Consider the following 21,105-nt stretch of genomic DNA (forward strand, 5'->3'; position numbering starts at 1 on the left):
CTTTCACCCACAAGACTTGTTTATGAAGCTATGATTTACCCCTCCATCTATCACAACTGTACACCCGCCACCCCAATGGACCAGAGGCATTTTTTAATTTCTGCTATAGACCTGTTTATTCGGCAATCACTTTGTTGTTTCCTAAAGATGAAATCCTCTGCTTCTGTGGGAGGTTTAGACCAGGTATCTTAGACTTGCTGGCCCATCCACTGCAAGCAGCGAGAAGTGCTGGCTGAACTGAACTACAGGAGGGACTTGACAAAACCAGTGGAATGCAAGGCAAAGCAGTCTATGAGAAACAAAATTTTACCCTAGCTCCACTGCCAATATGAAAGTCCACGAGCTGTGATCTGGTGCTCTAGCCAGGAGGACGTTTAGGCCCCAAATACAATACTTGAATCAAAAAGGGCTGGCAACTTGGATGCTCTTGAATAAATGTCCTTTATTGGTAACATGGGTACGCAGGTACAGGCTATATGCAGACGCATTTTGGCTAAGAAGCCTTCATCAAAGCAATTATGCTTTGATGAAGGCTTCTTAGCCGAAATGCGTCAGCAAACAGCCTGTACCCATGTAACCAATAAAGGACTTTTATTCAAGAGCATCCAAGTTGCCAGCCCTTTTTGATTCAAACATAGCAGTCTATGGTCCTGCAAACAGGAAACCCACCCCATTATTTTAAAAATGCACAGACTGTTTTGCATTAGGAACGGTACCAGTCAGGACTGTCCCTTGTCCTCGCTGATTTTTTTTTTGTCCCTCGAGCCCCTCCTATGTCATGTCTGGTCAAATGTAGGCATTGTTGGTTATGCCAAGTCCTCGGGAGTTCACAAGGTGGCCGCCTTCGCGGATGACCTGATTTTCTTTTTATCGGACCCTCTCACTTCGCTGCCGAACCTGCTATCATCTCTTGCAGAATACGGATCTCTCTCTCTATTCCAAATTAATCTGGCTAAATCCTCCATCCTTAACATCACAGTGGGAAGAGATGTGGTACGGCGCTTACGGGTAGCTTTCCCATTGAAGTGGGCGACCGACCACATTCGCTACCTGGGGGTAGATATCACACCAGACCCGGCGGCTCTATACGCGGCCAACTTTGTGCCTTTGCTGGACCGTCTAAAGTCAGATCTCCTGCATTGGCATACACTCACGTTGACATGGTTTGGCCACTGCAGTGCGCTTAAGATGACCCTACTGCCAAAGATTTTGTACCTGTTACAGGCTTTGCCCATACGCCTTCCCCCACGTTTTTCAAGCGGATTAACTATGTTCCATGCCTTGATTTAGTCGCATCGTAAGCCTCACATTAGAATGCAGCTCCTGCACCTACCGAAGAGCAGAGGTGGAGTTGGCCTCCCAGATGTGAAAGCATATTATAGGGTGGCACATTTAACTAGGATAGTGGATTGGCACTGTCAAGGGGAGGCAAAGCACTGGGTGGCAATGGAGGGGGAGGACTCGGGGGACATGATTGGGAGTAGGCCCTGGTTATCAACACCCTTGCCGAGAGACATTTCAGATCACCCCACATTGGGCAGTACGCTGCGGGTGGCAAGGGAGGCTTTTCGGAGCTCGGTGTCCCCGGTGCCCTCCCCAATGGTGCCAGTCCTGGGCAACCAGGAATTTTTACCGGGCCTCCAGAGCCCCTGTTTCCAACGTTTGAAGACAGGCGATAGGCGGCGGTTATGTGACTTTATAGGCCCAGATGGTCAGCTCACTCCAGAGGCGGAGACGCTGGCGACAGACCCACCGCTGGATTTTTGGAGCGGCCTACAATTAAGGAATATTCTACGCAAATGCCTGCGGACACCAGGCATTTCTCACCCACTTATGGAGCTGGAGCAAATCTGCTGCCTTGGGGAACTGGTGCAGCACCGTCTCTCGCTCCTCTACTCCGCTTTGACCCGTCCGGCGGAGGGGTATGTCCCCCCCTTCATATCTAAATGGGAGGCAGAATTCCGCACCCATTTTACCCCGAATCAGAAGATGAAAATCCTCCAGTTCGCGCAAAAATCTTCCATGGCCACCAGAGTCCAGGAGACGTGCTACAAAATTACGACCAGGTGGTACAGGGTGCCCTCCGCTCTCCACCGCATCTTCCCACAGGTGCCTGACTGCTGCTGGCGTTGTGGAGATGCAAAGGGCACAATGTTGCATGTCTTCTGGACCTGTGCTATAAGGGCGGGGCGGGGCGTTCTCTTGCTCCCCCGTCTCCCCCCCCCTGCGGCTGGGGACGCTCATGGATACTATCTCACACTTTCCTCACTCTCGGTCTCTTTAATATTCCTTCCTGCAGTATTCCTCTCTATCTTATACCCACTTCCCCATCTTCTGGTTCCCTTTCCTCCCTCCACCCACCTTTTCCCCTACCCAACCCCCCATATTCCCTTCCCCATCCATTTCATCTTGTTCGCTTATTTAGATGACATCTGTCAGTTCTCGAGGATCTGGATAGATGGTGGGCTTCCTTGGATTTACATGCCATCGATAATGCAAGCTCAGATTGACCAGGTTGAGGCCCATCACCCTTTCCTCTCCCCTTCCCTCTCTATAAAATTTTAAATCTTTCACACGTTACTGCTATGCATGGCCAAGCAATGATCGCTGCTCACTTGGGTTGGTTTGAATTGCTTGGGTGGTTTTAGAAGTCCTGTACTAGAGACTCGCTCCCAATTGGGGAGCGTCTGCCTGTATATTTATGGTTAGGTTTGGGGCTGTTTACTGTATTTTCACCGAAATGTTACTGTGTCTTTTGTTCTTGAAAGTTTACTTGCTCCATCAATGTTGACCATGTCTCTGTAATATTTTCTTTCATTTAATAAAGGAATTACAAAAAAAAAATATGCACAGACTGTATCTCAAAAACTACAGAGGCGATCAGAAGATGAACTACATATTCTAGCAAGTTAGGAAAGCAGCATTAAAACTATGAAAAAAACGTTTTTGCCCAGAGTTCTGCTTTAAGACAAAAAAAAAAAAAAAAAAAACACTCCCACTCCCTTAAAGTATATATGAACCCTCATAAAACAACCCATTTTGTTTAACATAGAAATGAATAGGAAAAAATTTGGGTATAGATATGTAAAAAACAAAACAAAAAAAACATAGTAAATAACTCCCTCAAGAGCTTACTACATAAGAAAACAAGAATTCTAGCTTATACTTTAAAGAGGAAGTAAACCCTGATGAGTTTACTTCCTCTTTCATTCCCTGCAAAGGCAAAGCATAATGGACTACTATGCATCGCATAGTAGTCCATTATGTGTCACTTACCTGACACAGGAGTCACCACTGTCCCCTGTAGTCCGGCGCATCCATCTTCTCGGTGGGGTCTCACAGCTCCACCGCTGTCATTCGGCGAAGCCGTCACTCCCGCGCATGCGCACGGGAGCCGACACGCACGGCATCTTCGTCGTTGACGGTGCCGTGCTCAGTGCACATAACAGCGGTGCCTGTCTTCAGGCAAATATCGCCTAAACCGTATAGGTTTAGGAGATATTTCTTGGACCTACAGGTAAGCCTTAATCTAGGCTTACCTGTAGGTCAAAGTGTGCTGGAAGGGTTTACAACCACTTTAAGAGGTGATGTAAACCCACCGATCGTCCTGTATGAACTAAAAGGCACAGTGTATTAAGCTATCCATCTGTATAAACATGATGCATGTGTCCTTACACTTGCAACCTCACTCCCTTCAGCAGCAGGAGCCCCATAAAATGCTGGAATCGATGGGCGGATCTCTTTGCCGAACCTTGGGGGGCGGTGTCGTGACATCCCACGACTCCCCACCCACCACTACAATCACCCTTTAGCGGCCAGTGTCACAAGGCCGATGCTCGCGCCTGAACAATGAAAAGTGCACAGAGATCAGGCCTTATGCCGTGTACAAACAAGCAGAATGTCCGACAGAAAAAGACAGATGGGAGCTTTTCATTTTATATTCCGATCGTGTGTATGCCTCATTGGACTTTCTACATCTAAAATTCTGATGGACCTAAAAATAGAACATGTTCTAAATATTTCCGACGGAACCAATCCCTATGGGGAAATCCGCTCGTCTGTATGCTGTTCCGACGGACCAAAAACAACGCATGCTCTGAAGTGCGAGAGGGAAGCTACTGGATATTGAATTTACACTTTCTAGCCTCATCGTATGTCACTGCGTTCTTGATGGTCGGACTTTGGTGTGATCATGTGTATGCAGGAATTCCGTCCTAAAAACCGATGGTGTGTAAAGGGCATTACAAATACAATTTTGGGGATTTACATCCACTTTAAAGCAGTAGTAAACCACTTTCTGCAAGGCACTGTCATAATGTGCTAGTATACATCGCATACTAGCACATTATGAGAAACTTGCCATAGAATGAAGCCCTCCTGCGCCGTGATGTCACTACTGAGACAGATGATATCTATCCCCTATTTTCCTTCTGGGCTTGTGGCCTATAGCTACATGAGTGGCCGGGGGCACAATGACGTCACTTTTGCGCATGCACGTGGGGCCGCCATTTCCGGCACAGGCTCTAAAGGTCCGGCACTGTTCAAAACCTTATATGACCCTTATCCGAGCATGCAGCCCAGGAAAGGGGGATAGAAGTCCACCCCCCCCCGAACCACACCAGGCCACATGCCCTTAATGGAGGGGTTCTTTGAGGCACCCCAAAGCACCTTGTCCACAAGGGTCTCTTCCCCACAACCCTGGACTGTGGTTGTGGGGGCCTGCAGGCTTATCGGAATTTCGGAAAAGGGGCCCCCAGATTCCCCCCCCCCTTTCATGTGAAGAATTATGGAGGTACATAGTATCCCTACTCATTCACTCAAAAAAAAAAAAAAAACGCTACAGTGTACTAAAAACATGAGAAAATAAAAAACATGAGTTTTTGACAAGTTCTTTTTAAAAATGACTAATGTCTTTCCGTGTTAGCTGCAACGTCAATCAGGATGTCTTTCTCCACTGCCATGGAAACAAAAAAAAAGAAAACACACTCCTGATCAGACACTGCCTCCTTTTTTTTTTTGGGTGAGGGGGTACGTACGTGGGTATGTACCCTATACTCATTCACACGGGGGGGGGCACGGGATCTGGGGGTCCAGATTACAATAAGCCCACAGCCCAAGGTTCAACATGGGAACAAGGTGCATGTTGAGGGCATGTGGCCTAGTTTGGATCAGGAGGTTTGATATGATTAAGACCAAACTCTGTCACCTGTCAGGGTGGGGTGATAACACAGGAAATTAGCCCTTTACTGTATAGTACAAAAAAATAATAATCACCACTATAAGGGGTTAATTTATACTGTGAAACAGTGAAAGTAATAATTACATATAACTTATATCATATACAGTATCTCACAAACGTGTGTACCCTCCTCACATTTTGGTAAAGATTTTATTGTATCTTCATGTTCATTTCGTGACAACACTGAAGAAATGAAACTTTGCTACAATGTAAAGTAGTGCATGTACAGCTTATATAACAGTGTAAATGTGCTGTCCCCTTAAAAGCCATTAATGTCTAAACCACTGGCAACACAAAGTGAGTACACCCCTAAGTGAAAATGTCCAAATTGGGCCCAAAGTGGCAATATTTTGTGTGGCCATCATTAATTACCAGCACTGCCTTAAGCCTCTTGGGCTTGGAGTTAACCAGAGCGTGACAGATTGCCACTGTCCTCTTCTACTCCTCCATGACAACATCAAGAAGCTGGTGGATGTTAGAGACCTTGCGCTCCTCCACCTTACGTTTGAGGAAGCCCCACAGATGCTCAATAGGGTTTAGGTCTGGAGACATGCTTGGCCAGTCCATCACTTTCACCCTCAGCTTCTTTAGCAAGGCAGTGGTCATCTTGGAGGGGTGTTTGGGGTCGTTATGTTGGAACACTGCCCTGCGGCCTAGTCTCCGAAGGGAGGGGATCATGCTCTGCTTCAGTATGTCATAGTACATGTTGCCAATCATGATTCCATCAATGAACTGAAGCTTCCCTGCCCCGGAACATGACATTCCCAGCACCATGTTTGACTGTAGGCAAGTCACACTTGTCTTTGTACTTCTCACCTGGTTGCCGCCACACACGCTTACGTTTATCTTGGTCTTATCAGACCACAGGACATGCTTCCAGTAATCCATGCCCTTGATCTGTTCAACAAACTGTTTGCAGGCTTTCTTGTGCATCATCTTTAGAGGAGGCTTTCTTCTGGGATGACAGCCATGCAGACCAATTTGATGCAGTTCGGCATATGGTCTGAGCACTGACAAGCTGATCCCCCACCCCTTTAACCTCTGCAGCAATGCTGTTAGCACTCATATGTATGTGAGGGGTGTACTCACTTTTGTGAGATACTGTATATGTTTGGGGGTTCTGAGTAACTTTGTTTTCACGGATGGGAAATGGTTAACTGGGAGTCACATAAAGCTACAGAGGAGAGTTGGAGATAAAAATCTTTTTATATTAAAGTAGTTCTTAAGGCTGAGAGTTTTTTGCATGGATATAATAGTCTTTTAAATATAATGCACAATACTGGTAAACTTTAAATTTAATTTTAATATCCTAATTTACCTCCAGTCTGTCACATTGATGTAACTGGGGCTGCGTTGTAAAGGGGCACAGTGATGTAACGGTGACTGCACTGTAAAGGGAGTACTGTGATATAACGAGGACTGTGGCAGCCAGCGGTGGCTGCAGGGGAGAGAAGGGAACACCAACAATTGATGGTCCATATTAAGCCTATGGGTGATGTCACTGATCCCAGGTACTGACAACTGTTGTCGAGCACTCTCTCCTCGCTCTCGCAGCCGGAGCTGAATAATACAGGGAAGTTCACGTGCCTGGACCGGAGCGGGTTTATAATAGGTAAGGTTTCCAGGTTGAACTAAATGGTCTTTTTTCAACCTTACCAACTATGTAACTGTACAGGTTAGAGAGTATTTGTTAGGAGTGGAGAGGAAGCATTTTTACATTAGTTAGGTTTTTCTCCCACACATACCAATACAGTGAACAATTAAGGAGTTTTAACTAATCCTGTTCAATGGATCAGTGGTTAGTTTTGGGGGACATTTTTTAATCAATCTCAACACCAGGACAATCTGCAGCAGCGTAGATAATGCACATTATGTTGCACATTAACCATTTGACCACTGGGCACTTAAACCCCATTAATAACCAGACCAATTTTCAGCTTTCGGTGCTCTCACATATTGAATGACAATTACTCAGTCATGCAACACTATACGTATTTGAAATTTTTATCCTTTTTTTCCACACAAATAGAGCTTTCTTTTGGTGGTATTTAAACACCACTGGGTTTTTTATTTTTACGCTATAAAATGAATTTTTCTTCATTTCATTTATAACATTTTCTTCATATATTTCGGCCAAAAATAGGCTTTTTAAAATGGCTTACCTGTAAAATCCTTTTCTTGGAGTACATCATAGGACACAGAGTCTCAAGTAATTACTTGGTGGGTTATAGGCCTACCTTCAGGTGTTGACACTGGTATAACCAATACAGGAAGTTGACTCCCCTATATAACCCCTCCTCCTTCCAGGAGCACTCAGTTTTTGTAGCAAAGCAGTAGGGAGCTCTGTGTCCTATGATGTACTCCAAGAAAAGGATTTTACAGGTAAGCCGTTTTAAAAATCCTATTTTCTTTATCGTACATCATAGGACTCAGTCTCAAATAATTACTTGGTGGGATGTCCTATAGCAATGCTACTTGAGGGGAGGGAGACACAACCTGTAGGGTAACCCCGAGACCTGAGGACTTATACTGCTGCCTGCAGCACATTGCGCCAGAAGGCGATATCCTCATTCCATCTTACATGCACTTAATAACATTTTGCAAACATATGTACTGAAGGCCAAGTCGCGGCCTTGCAGATTTGAGACCTGGAGACCTGGTGACGCACTGCCCAAGAAGCACCAACCACTCTGGTAGAGTGCGCCTTAACTTGAAAAGGGGGAATCTTTCACTTTAAATCATAAGTTTGAATTATAACTTGCCAAATGCACTTAGCGACAGTGGGTTTTGACACTGCCTGTCCCTTCTTAGGACCCTCTGGCAGAAGAAATAAGACATCAGTCTTACGAATCGGAGCAGTTTTCTTAAAAACATTTTCACTGCTCTCACTACATCAAGACAATGTAGTGACCCTTCTTCCCTGGAACAAGGTCTTGGTGAAAACCCTGGCAGGACAATATCTTCATTCAGATGAAAGCCTGAAACCACTTTTGGCAAAAACCTGGACGAGGGCGTAACACCACTCTGTCCTCATGAATAATCAAATATGACTCCTTACAAGAAAGAGCAGCCAATTCTGAAATCCTCCTTGCTGAGGATATAGCAAACGAAAATATCAGCTTCCTAGTCAGGACTAAGGGAACATGCTGCAACAGTTCGAATGGCTGTTTTTGTAATACTGACAAAACTAAATTTAAGTCCCAAGGGCTTAAGAGTGATTTAACTGGCGGATTAATCCACAGCACTCCTTGCATGAAACCCTGGACTAAAGAATGCATAGCAAGCAGTCTTTGAAATAAAAATTGATATGGCTGAGACTTGGCCCTTAATAGTACTCAGGGCCAACTTCATTGCTACGCTTAACTGTAGAAAGGTAAGAATTCTGCCTATGATATATCTCCGAGGGTACCAACCCTTGGATTCACACCAGGAAACATAAGCTTTCCAGGCTCTATAATATATAGCTCTAGAAGCTGACTTCCTAGCATTAATCAAAGTAGAGATAACTGACCTGGAAAGCTCACGTTTATTCAGAATGTGGGTCTCAATAGCCAAGCCGTTAAATTTAGCAATTGTAAAGTAGGATGGAATATCGGCCCCAGAGATAGCAGGTCTGGCATTAGTGGGAAGGGCCCGGGACCCTCCACTGCCATCTTTACGATCTCTACGTACCATGACCTTCTGGGCCATGCTGGTGCTACCAGTATTACCGATTTTCTTTCCAGCATGATCCTGCAAAGAACTTGAGGTAGCAACTGAATCGGAGAAAAGTGCATAGATCAGTAAAAACTGATCCCACAGGGTCACCAATGCATCTGTTCCGTATGAAAGTGGGTCCCCTGTCCTGGATGCAAAGTTGACTAGCTTAGTGTTGAATCTGGACGCTAGAAGGTCTATGTCCCGAGTCCCCCATCTTTGACAAACAGCCTGAAACACTTTGGGGTGAAGAGACGACTCTCCTGGGAATAACTGCCGGCGACTTAGATAGTCCACCTGCCAATTCTCTACTCCCGGAATGAAAACTGCCAATAGGCATGGGACATTCCAAGTTAGAATCTGGTTCACCTCTCTCTGATCTGAGAGACTCTTGGTGACCCCATGTGATTGATATATGCCACAGCCGTGGCATTGTCAGACTGGATCCTGGCAGGACAATTCTTTAACCAGGTTTCTAGAGCCAGATACACTGCCGGAATCTCTAGTATGTCGATGGGCAAGGCTCCTACTCCCCAGCCTGAAAGGCTGGCATCTGTCGTTACTACCTTCCAGATAATTGATCTGAAGGACTTTCCCTTCAGCAGGTTCCAAGATAGTAACCACCAACTGAGGCTTTGGGACACTCATGGGGACAGCCACATTGGCAAGTCCAAAGCTTAAATAGTTTTGTTCCAAGCAGACAGAATACTGCTTTCAGTTTCGAATGGAATTGAGCATAGGGAACTGCTTCGAATGAAGCTACCATCTTCTCCAACAACCTCATGCAAAGGCGAATTGAAGGATTTCTCTTCGCCCTAATCATCCTCACCAGCTCCTATATGGAGCTGATCCTTGTGGGAGGCAAGAACACCCCTTTTCTGGGCTGTGTCTATGATCAGGCCCAGAAACTCCAGCCTTCTTAGTGGCTTTAAGGAGGATTTCTTTAAGTTAAGAATCCAACCCAAACCTTCCAGGTAACTGCTTGTGATGGCTACACCTTGCTTCAAGCAAGCCACTAACTAGTCTATTAACAATAGATCGTCTAAGTAAGCCAAGACGGTTATGCCCTGTGCCCTTAACCTGACTAGAGGTGGGGCTAATACCTTAGTGAATACCCAAGGTGCTGTAGCAAGCCCGAAGGGCAAGGCTATTAACTGAAAATGCTTCTGTTCTACTTTGAACTGCAGAAACCTCTGGTGAGGAGGAAATATATGGACAAACAGCTATGCATCTCGGAGATCGATGGACACCAGAAGTTTTTATCTTTGCAGGATGGAAATGGCTGACTTGATTAACTCCATGCAAATGGAGCGGATTTTCAGGAACCGATTTAGATTACGTAGATCAAGACTTGGTCTGATATCCCCATTTGGCCTTGGCACCGTAATCAGGTTTGAATATAACCCCAAACCTTGCTCTTGTTTGGGAATCTGTCTGATCACCCCTTGAGCCAATAATCGGTCTAATACTTGCAACAGGGATTGCCTTTTCCCTGGATCCTTGGGAACGTTTGATCTCAGAAAATGAGATGGTGGAAACTCTCAAAGCTCTAGCTGGTATCCTAGAGACACTGTGGAGAGAGTCAATTTGCCCTGAATCTCCCTTTGCCAGACTTCTGAATACATCAAAAGTCATCCCCCCACCTTGGTGAGGGGAGATGCCTCTTCATAATGGGGTCTTGTATTCTGCTTTGCAGACTTGTAGCCCCAGGTCTTCCTTTATGCCTGGTCTAATGGCAGAGGCCGAACAGTTTAAATGAAGGACGCTTATATTTTCTTTTGACTGGCAAAAGAGTACTATTTCCCGCTGGAAATGGTTTGAATGTATTTATCCAAACTATTGTCAAATAATCGTTCTCCCTTAAAGGGGAAACTAGTTAGAAGGTTCTTACAAGGCGTCTCAGCTGACCAACCCTTTACCAAAGGGTCCTTCGCATATGTACAAGTACAAAACGCAAGGCGTGATGCCTGGTGAATAGAATCCTTCATAGCGTCTACAGCAAAGCATAATGCTTTAGGTAGCTCGGCCAGTTCCTGTGCTTGTTGTGCAAGGAACTCATCTGAGAGCATCTGTGAACTGGTCCTTTAAAGGGCTGACATATGCCTATAGCTGCAATTGCAGGCTGAGCAACAGTACCTGCTAAGAAAAAAAGGATTTTAACAGACCTTCCAACTTCTTATCGGTTGGATCTTTAAGCATAAGGGCATTGTCCACTGGGCAAGTTAAACATTTTTTTTTTTTTCACATTGGAAATCGCAGCGTCAAGTGCTGGAACTTTCCATCTTTTAGTGAATCTTTCTTCCATAGGATAGAGCTTTGCGAGTCTCTTTGGAAGGGAAAAAATGCTTATCCGGATGATACCATTCGGTTTAAATAAGCTTTTTTAGTAATGCGTGGACGGGAAACGCACGCAAAGCCTGTAAAGGCTTCAAAGAACCCAAGGAAGAGACCAGCCCTTCAGCTAACTCTGTTAGGGGTAGCATGCAAGTACAGCAAACCATCTTTGCAAGGTTTCAGCACCAAAAAACCCATTCGGTGCATCCCTATAACAGAAGTTTTAGTGTGTATAAAAAAATATATACGGTACAGACTCCGAAAGTGATGCTCAGATATGTATAAACAACATACACAATTAGTTTCAGACAATGTAAATAAAAGGAAGGCAAAACTTTTGATATGTATGGATACCATATAAAATTGATTTTGGGCGGTATAAATAGAGGGAAAGAAGGATAGTTTTTTGGTACAAAGCTAAAATAATAACTGGTATAAATAGATAAAGGCTAAGTAAAAAAGGAGGGAAGGTTTGGTTTTCAAATTTTGGATGTATTTTAAAAAAATAAAAGAACTCTATGTTCAAGCCACGGGGGGTGAATGTGTCAAGAATAAAAATCCATTTTGATTCCATTTGGCTTAGGGTTCTGACCTTGTGTCCCCCTCGCTAATGTTTTTTGTATGGCTCAATCCCCCAAAATTTTAGGTGTGAGGGGTCCTTTCTGTGGTGTGTGGCAAAATGCTTCGAAACCCTATGCTTATCGAAGCCTTTTATAATGTTTTGTACATGTTCTTTAATCCTCACCCTGAGGGGCATTTTGGTGAGTCCAATATACTGTAGGCCGCAACTACATTCCAATGCATACACTGCTCCTTCTGTGTTGCAGCAGACAAAGTCACTGATTTCGTATGTGTTTCCAGTGCTGGTAGATGTAAATTCAAACACTTTTTGTACTGGCTTTTTTGTTTTGGTGCAGGCAAAACAACGCTTGCAAGGGTAGAAACCCTTTCCTGTGAAAAACGTAAAATTGTTGGTAGGTGGATCTGGTATGTTCTTAACTATTTTGTCTCTGAGTGCCGGGGCACAACTGTAAATTAACTTTGGCATCGATGGCAGAATGGATTTTAGTTGTGTGTCGTTTAGTAGAATGTGCCAATGTTTTTTGATGGCATTTTCAACTTTTTTTATGTTGAGCATTATAATCTAGTATAATTGGTACATTATTGGGCCTCGTGTATCTTCTCCTTATCTTTAATTAGTTCTTGGCGGTTCATTTCGCTCACTTCTCGGATTTTGTCTTTAATAAGATTACTCTTGTAGCCTCTCTCTATAAATCTGTGGCCTATTTTGTCGGCTTGGTCAAGAAAATCATCTTTACTACTACAATTTCTCCGTAGTCTCATAAGTTGGCCCTTTGGTATATTGAATAACCAATTAAGATGGTGGCAACTCGTCATAGGTAAGTAGCTGTTTTTTTCTATGTTTTTGAATTGTGTTCTTGTGCTCAGGGTGTTTCCCTCTTGAATTATGTCCAAATCTAGGAAAGTCACTTGTTTCTGGCTTATGTCCCACGTCAGGGTTATGTTTCGATAGTTTTTATTCAAATTTTCCAAGAAACTAACAAGGCCTCCCTCCTCTCCTTTCCAGAGGGTAAAAATATTGTCAATACATCGTTTAAACACTACCAATTCAATGGGTGTGTTTGTGAAGATGGATGCTCCTTCCCATTTGGCCATAAATAGACCTGCTACACTGGGCGCACATTTTGCGCCCATTGCCACGCCTGTCTTCTGGTGATAATAGTTTCAGTTAAACCAAAAATAGCTATTCTTTAGACAAAAGTCCAAGCATTTAATAAGGAATTTTCTCTGTGAACAAGGTAATTCTGAATGTTTCTTTAGGTCCCATTTCATGGCCTCACAAGCTTGATGGTGAAAAATTATGGTAAACAGTGAGGATACGTCTGCAGTTGCTAAAATCAAAAGGTCCTTCATAGTTGGGTAGTTCCTCTAGAATCTGTAATATTTGTTTAGTGTCCCGTAAGTAGGCCTTTGTGTTTTTCACAGTGGGTTGTAGGAAGTTGTCAATGTATGCACACATTCTGGCAGTAAGTGAGTCTATTCCATTAACAATGGGTCTTGGTGGAGGGTTCACCTTATTCTTGTGTAGTTTGGGAAGGGAATAGATCACCGGGGTGCAACCTGACTCTGGAATGAGGTATTGGGCTTCTTTTTTATTTAAAATGTTTTTCTTTAGGCCAAGATGTACAACTAATTCAAGTTGTTTTCTACATCTAAACACAGAGTTACTTCCAAGCTTAAGATAGGTGTTGGAATCACCAAGCAGGGTCTCCATGCTTTCATTATATTGGTGTTTTGACAAAATGACAATCCCCCTCCTTTATCCGCAGGACAAATGACTATGTCTTTTCTTTTTCTCAGTTTCTTGACGCCGCATTTCATGAATTTCAGTTCTTCTCGCTTCTTGATATTTACGGATTTAAGATCTTCAATTATAACCTTTTTAAAAACATCTACATATTTGTTGTTATTAATCTGTGGATTAAAAATGGACTTATTTCTCAATAAGCTGTGTACTATTCCTTGATCAGTTGTAGCGGTCCAGGTTTTGATTGGATTACTTGCAACATATTTTTTTATATTCAGGTTTCTGACATATTTCTGTATGCCGATGTAGGTTTGGAATTTAACCAAGTTTTTGACAGGGGCATATTTCAGGCCTTTATCCAGAACGCTGATTTCCTCTTGTGTTAATGGTAGGCCACTTAAGTTAAAAAATACCTTCTCCTTTTACTCTTGTTCTCTCTTGCCTGCTCTTCTTTCTCTTTTCTTCCTGGGCTTCTTCTCGTTTCTCTTTGTTCCTCTGTTCGCCTTGGGCTCCGTCTTGTATCTCTCTGTTCTTTCGTCCATCTCGGTGGATAGTGTTCTGCTCCTCTGCCTAAAAAGCCCTAATATCTTGTGGTTCTGGGTAGTATGTCTGATAATATTTGTCGTCTCTATCATCTTCCGGATAATCCCATAGTGGAGCATAATAATTGTAGGTGGGTATATGATATTGTTTGTATGGACGATTGTAAGTCTAGGGTGGACCCCAGTGGTCCCTATCTCTATAGTTGTTTTCCTGATATGGTGTATGATTTCTAATATGTGGGCCTTGTCTGCCGTATTGGGGTCCTCTCTGTTCGTATGGGGGTATATTCCAGTTGTTCGCATACAAGGGTTTCCTGTTCTTCCAATAGGGTTTTTTTCCAACCGTTCCGTGGTGTTGGGTTGTATTGGGGTGCTCTTCTCTCTGGTTGTGGTGTTGAATGTTTGGGGTTATTGTATCCATCGACCATTTTTTTGTGTCTCTAGGATTCGCCGATTTGTTCATTGGGTTGGGAGGGTTTATATGTGACATTCTGACTCGGGGCTGTCTCTTTTTGTATAATCAAATTCCCTGCTCTTGGTGTTTTTTCAGGTGTAGAGTAAGTGGAAATGGGGTCTAACTGACCCAATTTACTCTGCCACTTGAAAACTTGGTCATTCTTAAAATCATTAGTGTCTCTCAAGTATTTTTTACTTTTCCTATTTTGGACTTGTCTTTCTTGGTCAGGTCTTTATTCAGTTGTGCAGCCAATGATATAAACTCCGCAGACTCTTTATATATCTCAAGTTCCTTTTTTATCTCCCAAATCCTTTGTTCTATCATTTTGATCTTTCTATGTTTTCTTTTTAATAGGAACTGGATCAACTCAAGTCCTTTCTCATTAACCACTTCAGGACCGCCGTATTGCCAATGTACGTCAGCACAATGGCACAGGCAGGCACAATCACGTAGATGTACGTGATTGCCTTCCAGCGGGTGGGGGGTCCGATCGGACCCCCTCCCGTTGGATACGACGGTCCGGTTCGCTCCAGGAGCGCTCCGTGATGAGGGGATGGCCGTTGGTTTTCGGCCACCCCCTCTGGATCGCTTCTGGCCAATGAGAAGCTTCCTCCCACTGTGTATTGTTTACACAGGAAGGAGGAAGTGATGTCATTCTCCTCGGGGCGGTCTTTTTGACCGGACTATGAGGAGAAGACTAATAGTAAGTGTGCACCAACACTACACTGACATGTAGGTACACACAGGCACACAAACCCCCCCCCCCCCCGATCCCCCCCGCCCCCCCTCCCCCCCCCAGTCACAGTGTCACTGATTGCATTGATCATTTCTTTACTGATCAATGCATTCAGTGTCAGTTGTGACAGTAAAAACTGTCAGGACAGTTAGTGTTAGGTCCAGGGTAGCCCCCCATCACCCCCCAATAAAGATTTAACCCCCTGATTGCCCCTAGAGTTAACCCTTTCACCCCCTTTTGCCAGTGTCACTAGGCGATCATTTTTCTGATCGCTGCATGTGTCGCTAGGTAGCTAGTTATTTTTTTAGGTTCACCGCCAGGTTTTTATAGCGCTAGGTACCCCGATATACTACCCAATAATGGTTTTAACCCCCTGATTGCCGCTAGTTAACCCTTTCACCCCCTTTTGCCAGTGTCACTAAGCGATCATTTTTCTGATCGCTGCATCAGTGTCGCTAGTGTCGCTAGGTAGCTAGTTATTTTTTTAGGTTCACCGCCAGGTTTTTATAGCGCTAGGTACCCCGATATACTACCCAATAATGGTTTTAACCCCCTGATTGCTGCTAGTTAACCCTTTCCCCCCCTTTCACCAGCGATCACAGTATAAGTGTCACTGGTGACGCTGGTTAGCCAGTTAGTTATTTAGGTTCCCCGTCAGGTTTTTATATAGCGCCAGGGACCCCCATATACTACCTAATAAAAATTTGAACCCCCTGATTGCCCCTAGTTAACCCTTTCACCACTGATCACCGTATAAGTGTTACGGGTGACTCTGGTTAGTTTGTTTTTTATAGCATCAGGGCACCCACCATTACCCAATAAAGGTTTAACCCCCTGATCACCCGGCGGGTGATATCAATTAGGTTTTAGGGTCTGCGTCGCCCCAGGCAGCGCTAGGTTAGTGCCAGTACCGCTAACACCCACACGCAAAGCATACACCTCCCGTAGTGCTATAGAATCTGAACAGATCAATATCTGATCTGATCAGATCTATACTAGCGTCCCCAGCAGTTTAGGGTTCCAAAAAAACGCATTGTTAGCGGGATCAGCCCAGATACCTGCTAGCACCTGCGTTTTGCCCCTCTGCCCAGCCCACCCAAGTGCAATATCGATCGATCACTGTCACTTACAAAACACTAAACACATAACTGCAGCGATCGCAGAGTCAGGCCTGATCCCTGCCATCGCTAACAGGTTTTTTGGTAGCATTTTATATTTAAATCCGGAAGGCAGTGCTTGGTTTTCGGGGTCCCGTACGTGGCTAGGCTCCCAAAAAGTCCCCCACATGTGGTATCCCCGTACTCGGGAGAAGCAGCAGAATTTATTTTGGGGTGTAATTTGACTTCTGCCCATAGCATGTGTGAGCAATATATCATTTAGTGACAACTTTGTGCAAAAAAAAAAAAAAAAGTTTGTAATCTTCCCGCAACTTGTGGCAAAATATAAAATATTCCATGGACTCAACATGCCTCTCAGTAAATAGCTTGGGGTGTCTACTTTCCAAAATGGGGTCATTTGGGGGGGTTTTGTGCCATTTTGGCATTTTATGGCCTTCGAAACTGTGATAGGTAGTGAGGAGTTAAATCAAAAATTTGCACCCTTAGAAATCCTGAAGGTGGTGATTGGTTTTCGGGGTGCCGTGCGCGACTAGACTCCCAAAAAGTCCCACACATGTGGTATCCCCATACTCGGGAGAAGTAGCGGAATATATTTTGGGGTGCAATTCCACATATAACCATGGCATGTGTGAGCAATATATCATTTAGTGACAACTTTTTGTAAAAAAAAATTTTTTTTTTTTTTTTTGTCATTATTCAATCCCTTAGGACAAAAAAAATAAATATTCAATGGGCTCAACATACCCATCAGCAATTTCCTTGGGGTGTCTACTTTCCAAAATGGGGTCATTTGGGGGGGATTTGTACTGCCCTGCCATTTTAGCACCTCAAGAAATTAGATCGGCAGTCATAAATTAAAAGCTGTGTAAATTCCAGAAAATGTACTCTAGTTTGTAGACGCTATAACTTTTGCGCAAACCAAAAAATATACGCTTATTGACATTTTTTTTACTAAAGACATGTGGCTGAATAAATTTTGCCCTCAATGTATGACTAAAATTTAGTTTATTCGATTTTTCTTATAACAAAAAGAAGAAAATATCTTTTTTTTTCAAAATTTTCGCTCTTTTTCCATTTATATCGCAAAAAAAAAAAAATCGCAGAGGCAATCAAATACCATCAAAAGAAAGCTCTATTTGTGGGAAGAAAAGGACGCAAATTTCGTTTGGGTGCAATATTGCATGACCGCGCAATTACCAGTTAAAGCAGCGCAGTGCGAAATTGGAAAAAGACCTCTGGTCCTTAAGGTGTTTATTGGTCCGGGGCTGAAGTGGTTAAAGAACTTAAACCACTCTTCTATTGATTCCTGGTCAATCAGCCCGTCATTGAGTGGGATAACCCATCTGAGCCGTCTGGGGACCAGGTTATCTTTAAGATATTGTTCAAAATTGGTCGTATCCCACCATAAGCCAATTCTTTTCTCCATATTGTGGCCTAACCTTCTCATTAGGCTTTCTACATCTCCATTTTTTGAGCAGGGCTCTGTAATGCTAAAAACCTCATCAAGGTTAATATCTCTTATCCATAAAGGCGAATACTTCCATAATAGCAGAGGGAGTGTATAGGTTTGTGATAGAAAATGTAGAGTAGGTGCTCCTGCGCTAAAAGGGAATATACATATATTCTATAGGTGCTGCATCCACCGTAAGGGCCAAACTGTTACCCAAATATACAGAAAAAGAAATATATAGGTAAGTGGTGTTGCGCTCCCAAAATTTAGAATTGAAGTTCATAGCAAATACTGGTTTAAAGAAGTGGTAAATAATAAAAATGGATATTGATTGGGGTTCATAACATAATTATCATGTATCCAAATAACAATGAGTTCAGATAAAATCAATACTATCTAATTGCAATGAGGTATTTAAAATAGATAAAATCCATAATATGTAAAATAGTAAATCAATATATAAAATCAGAAAATATAAATAAAAAAAATATATAAACAATAATTCTGTGCCAAAAAACAGAGTATATAAATATTAATCAGTGCAACTAATTGATGTGCAAAAAAGTGCAAGTATATAGCAGAATTGTGCAAATATGCAGAGTGAATAAATACATTCCAGAGTGGAGTGTGGAGCTCTTATAGGGTCCACTGTCCAAAATAGTGCAAGTGTAACAGTGTTTTTACTATTTTACATATTATGGATTTTATCTATTTTAAATACCTCATTGCAATCAGATAGTATTGATTTTATCTGAACTCATTGTTATTTGTATACATGATAATTATGTTATGAACCCCAATCAATATCCATTTTTATTATTTACCACTTCTTTAAACCAGTATTTGCTATGAACTTCAATTCTAAATAATTTTGGGAGCGCAACACCACTTACCTATATATTTCTTTTTCCATGTGAGGTATCACCACGAAGGACAGATCGAGGGTACTAATTTTAGCAGTAGACCTCCTCTGTAAATCTAAAGTGGTCACCTGTAAAGGCGTTTAAAGGCTTTTAAAAATGTATGTAGTTTGTCATTTCTGCACAATTTTAAAGCATGTTGTGTTTGTTATCCATGTACTCGACATAAGATCATCTTTTTTATTTCATCAAACATCTGGGCAATATAGTGATTTTTAGTGCATTAAAATTTTTAAAAAAAGCGTGTTTTTTCCCCAAAAAATGCGTTTGAAAAATCGCTGTTCAAATACCGTGTGAAAAAAAAATGAAACGCCCACCATTTTAATCTGTAGGGCCTTTGCTTTAAAAAAATACTTAATGTTTGGGGGTTCAAAGTAATTTATAATATTTTTTCATGTAAACAAAAAGTGTCAGAAAGGGCTTTGTCTTCAAGTGGTTAGAAGAGTGGGTGATGTGTGACATAAGCTTCTAAATGTTGTGCATAAAATGCAGGACAGTTCAAAAGCCCCACAAATGACCCCATTTTGGAAAGTAGACACCCCAAGCTATTTGCCGAGAGGCATGTCGAGTCCATGGAATATTTTAAATTTTGACAAGTTGCGGGGAAAAAAAAATATTTTTTTTGCACAAAGTTGTCATTAAATGATATATTTCTCAAACATGCCATGGTTATACAGTGCCTTGCAAAAGTATTCGGCCCCCTTGAACTTTTCAACCTTTTGCCACATTTCAGGCTTCAAACATAAAGATATAAAATTTTAATTTTTTTGTGAAGAATCACCAACAAGTGGGACACAATTGTGAAGTGGAACGAAATCTATTGGATATTTTAAACTTTTTTTAGCAAATAAAAAACTGAAAAGTGGTGCGTGCAAAATTATTCGGCCCCTTTACTTTCAGTGCAGCAAACTCACTCCAGAAGTTCAGCGAGGATCTCTGAATGATCCAATGTTGTCCTAAATGACTGATGGTGATAAATAGAATCCACCTGTGTGTAATCAAGTCTCTGTATAAATGCACCTGCTCTGTGATAGTCTCAGGGTTCTGTTGAAAGCGCAGAGAGCATCATGAAGACCAAGGAACACACCAGGCAGGTCCGTAATACTGCTGTGAAGAAGTTTAAAGCCGGATTTGGATACAAAAAGATTTCCCAAGCTTTAAACATCCCAAGGAGCACTGTGCAAGTGATCATTTTGAAATGGGAGTATCAGACCACTGCAAATCTACCAAGACCTGGCCGTCCCTCTAAACTTTCAGCTCAGACAAGGAGAAGACTGATCAGAGATGCAGCCAAGAGGCCCATGATCACTCTGGATGAACTGCAGAGAACTACAGCTGAGGTGGGAGAGTCTGTCCATAGGACAACAATCAATCGTACACTGCACAAATCTGGCCTTTATGGCAGAGTGGCAAGAAGAAAGCCATTTCTCAAAGATATCCATAAAAAGTCTTGTCTAAAGTTTGCCACAAGCCACCTGGGAGACACACCAAACATGTGGAAGAAGGTGCTCTGGTCAGATGAAACCAAAATCAAACTTTTTGCCCACAATGCAAAACGATATGTTTGGCGTAAAAGCAACACAGCTCATCACCCTCAACACGCCATCCCCACTGTCAAACATGGTGGTGGCAGCATCGTGGTTTGGGCCTGCTTTTCTTCAGCAGGGACAGGGAAGATGGTTAAAATTGAGGGGAAGATGGATGCAGCCAAATACAGGACCATTCTGGATGAAAACCTGTTGGAGTCTGCAAAAGACCTGAAACTGGGACGGAGATTTATCTTCCAATAGAGACAATGATCCCAAACATACAGCAAAATCTACAAAGGAATGGTTCACAAATAAACGTATCCAGGTGTTAGAATGGCCAAGTCAAAGTCCAGACCTGAATCCAATCGAGAATCTGTGGAAAGAGCTGAAAACTGCTGTTCACAAACGCTCTCCATCCAACCTGACTGAGCTGGAGCTGTTTTACAAGGAAGAATGGGCAAGAATTTCAGTCTCTCGATGTGCAAAACTGATAGAGACATACCCCAAGCGACTTGCAGCTGTAATCGCAGCAAAAGGTGGCTCTACAAAGTATTAACGCAAGGGGGCCAAATAATTTTGCACGCCCCACTTTTCATTTTTTATAAGTTAAAAAAGTTTCAAAAATCCAATAGATTTCGTTCCACTTCACAATTGTGTCCCACTTGTTGGTGATTCTTCACAAAAAATAAAAATGTTATATCTTTATGTTTGAAGTCTGAAATGTGGCAAAAAGTTGAAAAGTTCAAGGGGGCCAA

At 42.8% G+C, this 21,105-nt stretch overlaps 1 protein-coding gene across 1 annotated transcript in view; it reads right to left on the bottom strand.

Annotated features, from left to right (window-relative positions):
• Window positions 1–21,105, bottom strand: part of LOC143987597 (interferon-induced, double-stranded RNA-activated protein kinase-like) — a 365,105-nt gene that overhangs the window by 234,079 nt on the left and 109,921 nt on the right. The gene's annotated exons all lie outside the window — the stretch shown is intronic.

This window comes from Lithobates pipiens, unplaced genomic scaffold (assembly GCF_037356315.1).
Source record: "Lithobates pipiens isolate NorthernLeopardFrog02 unplaced genomic scaffold, aLitPip1_a1.2 Scaffold_18, whole genome shotgun sequence".
Classification (NCBI taxonomy): domain Eukaryota; kingdom Metazoa; phylum Chordata; class Amphibia; order Anura; family Ranidae; genus Lithobates; species Lithobates pipiens.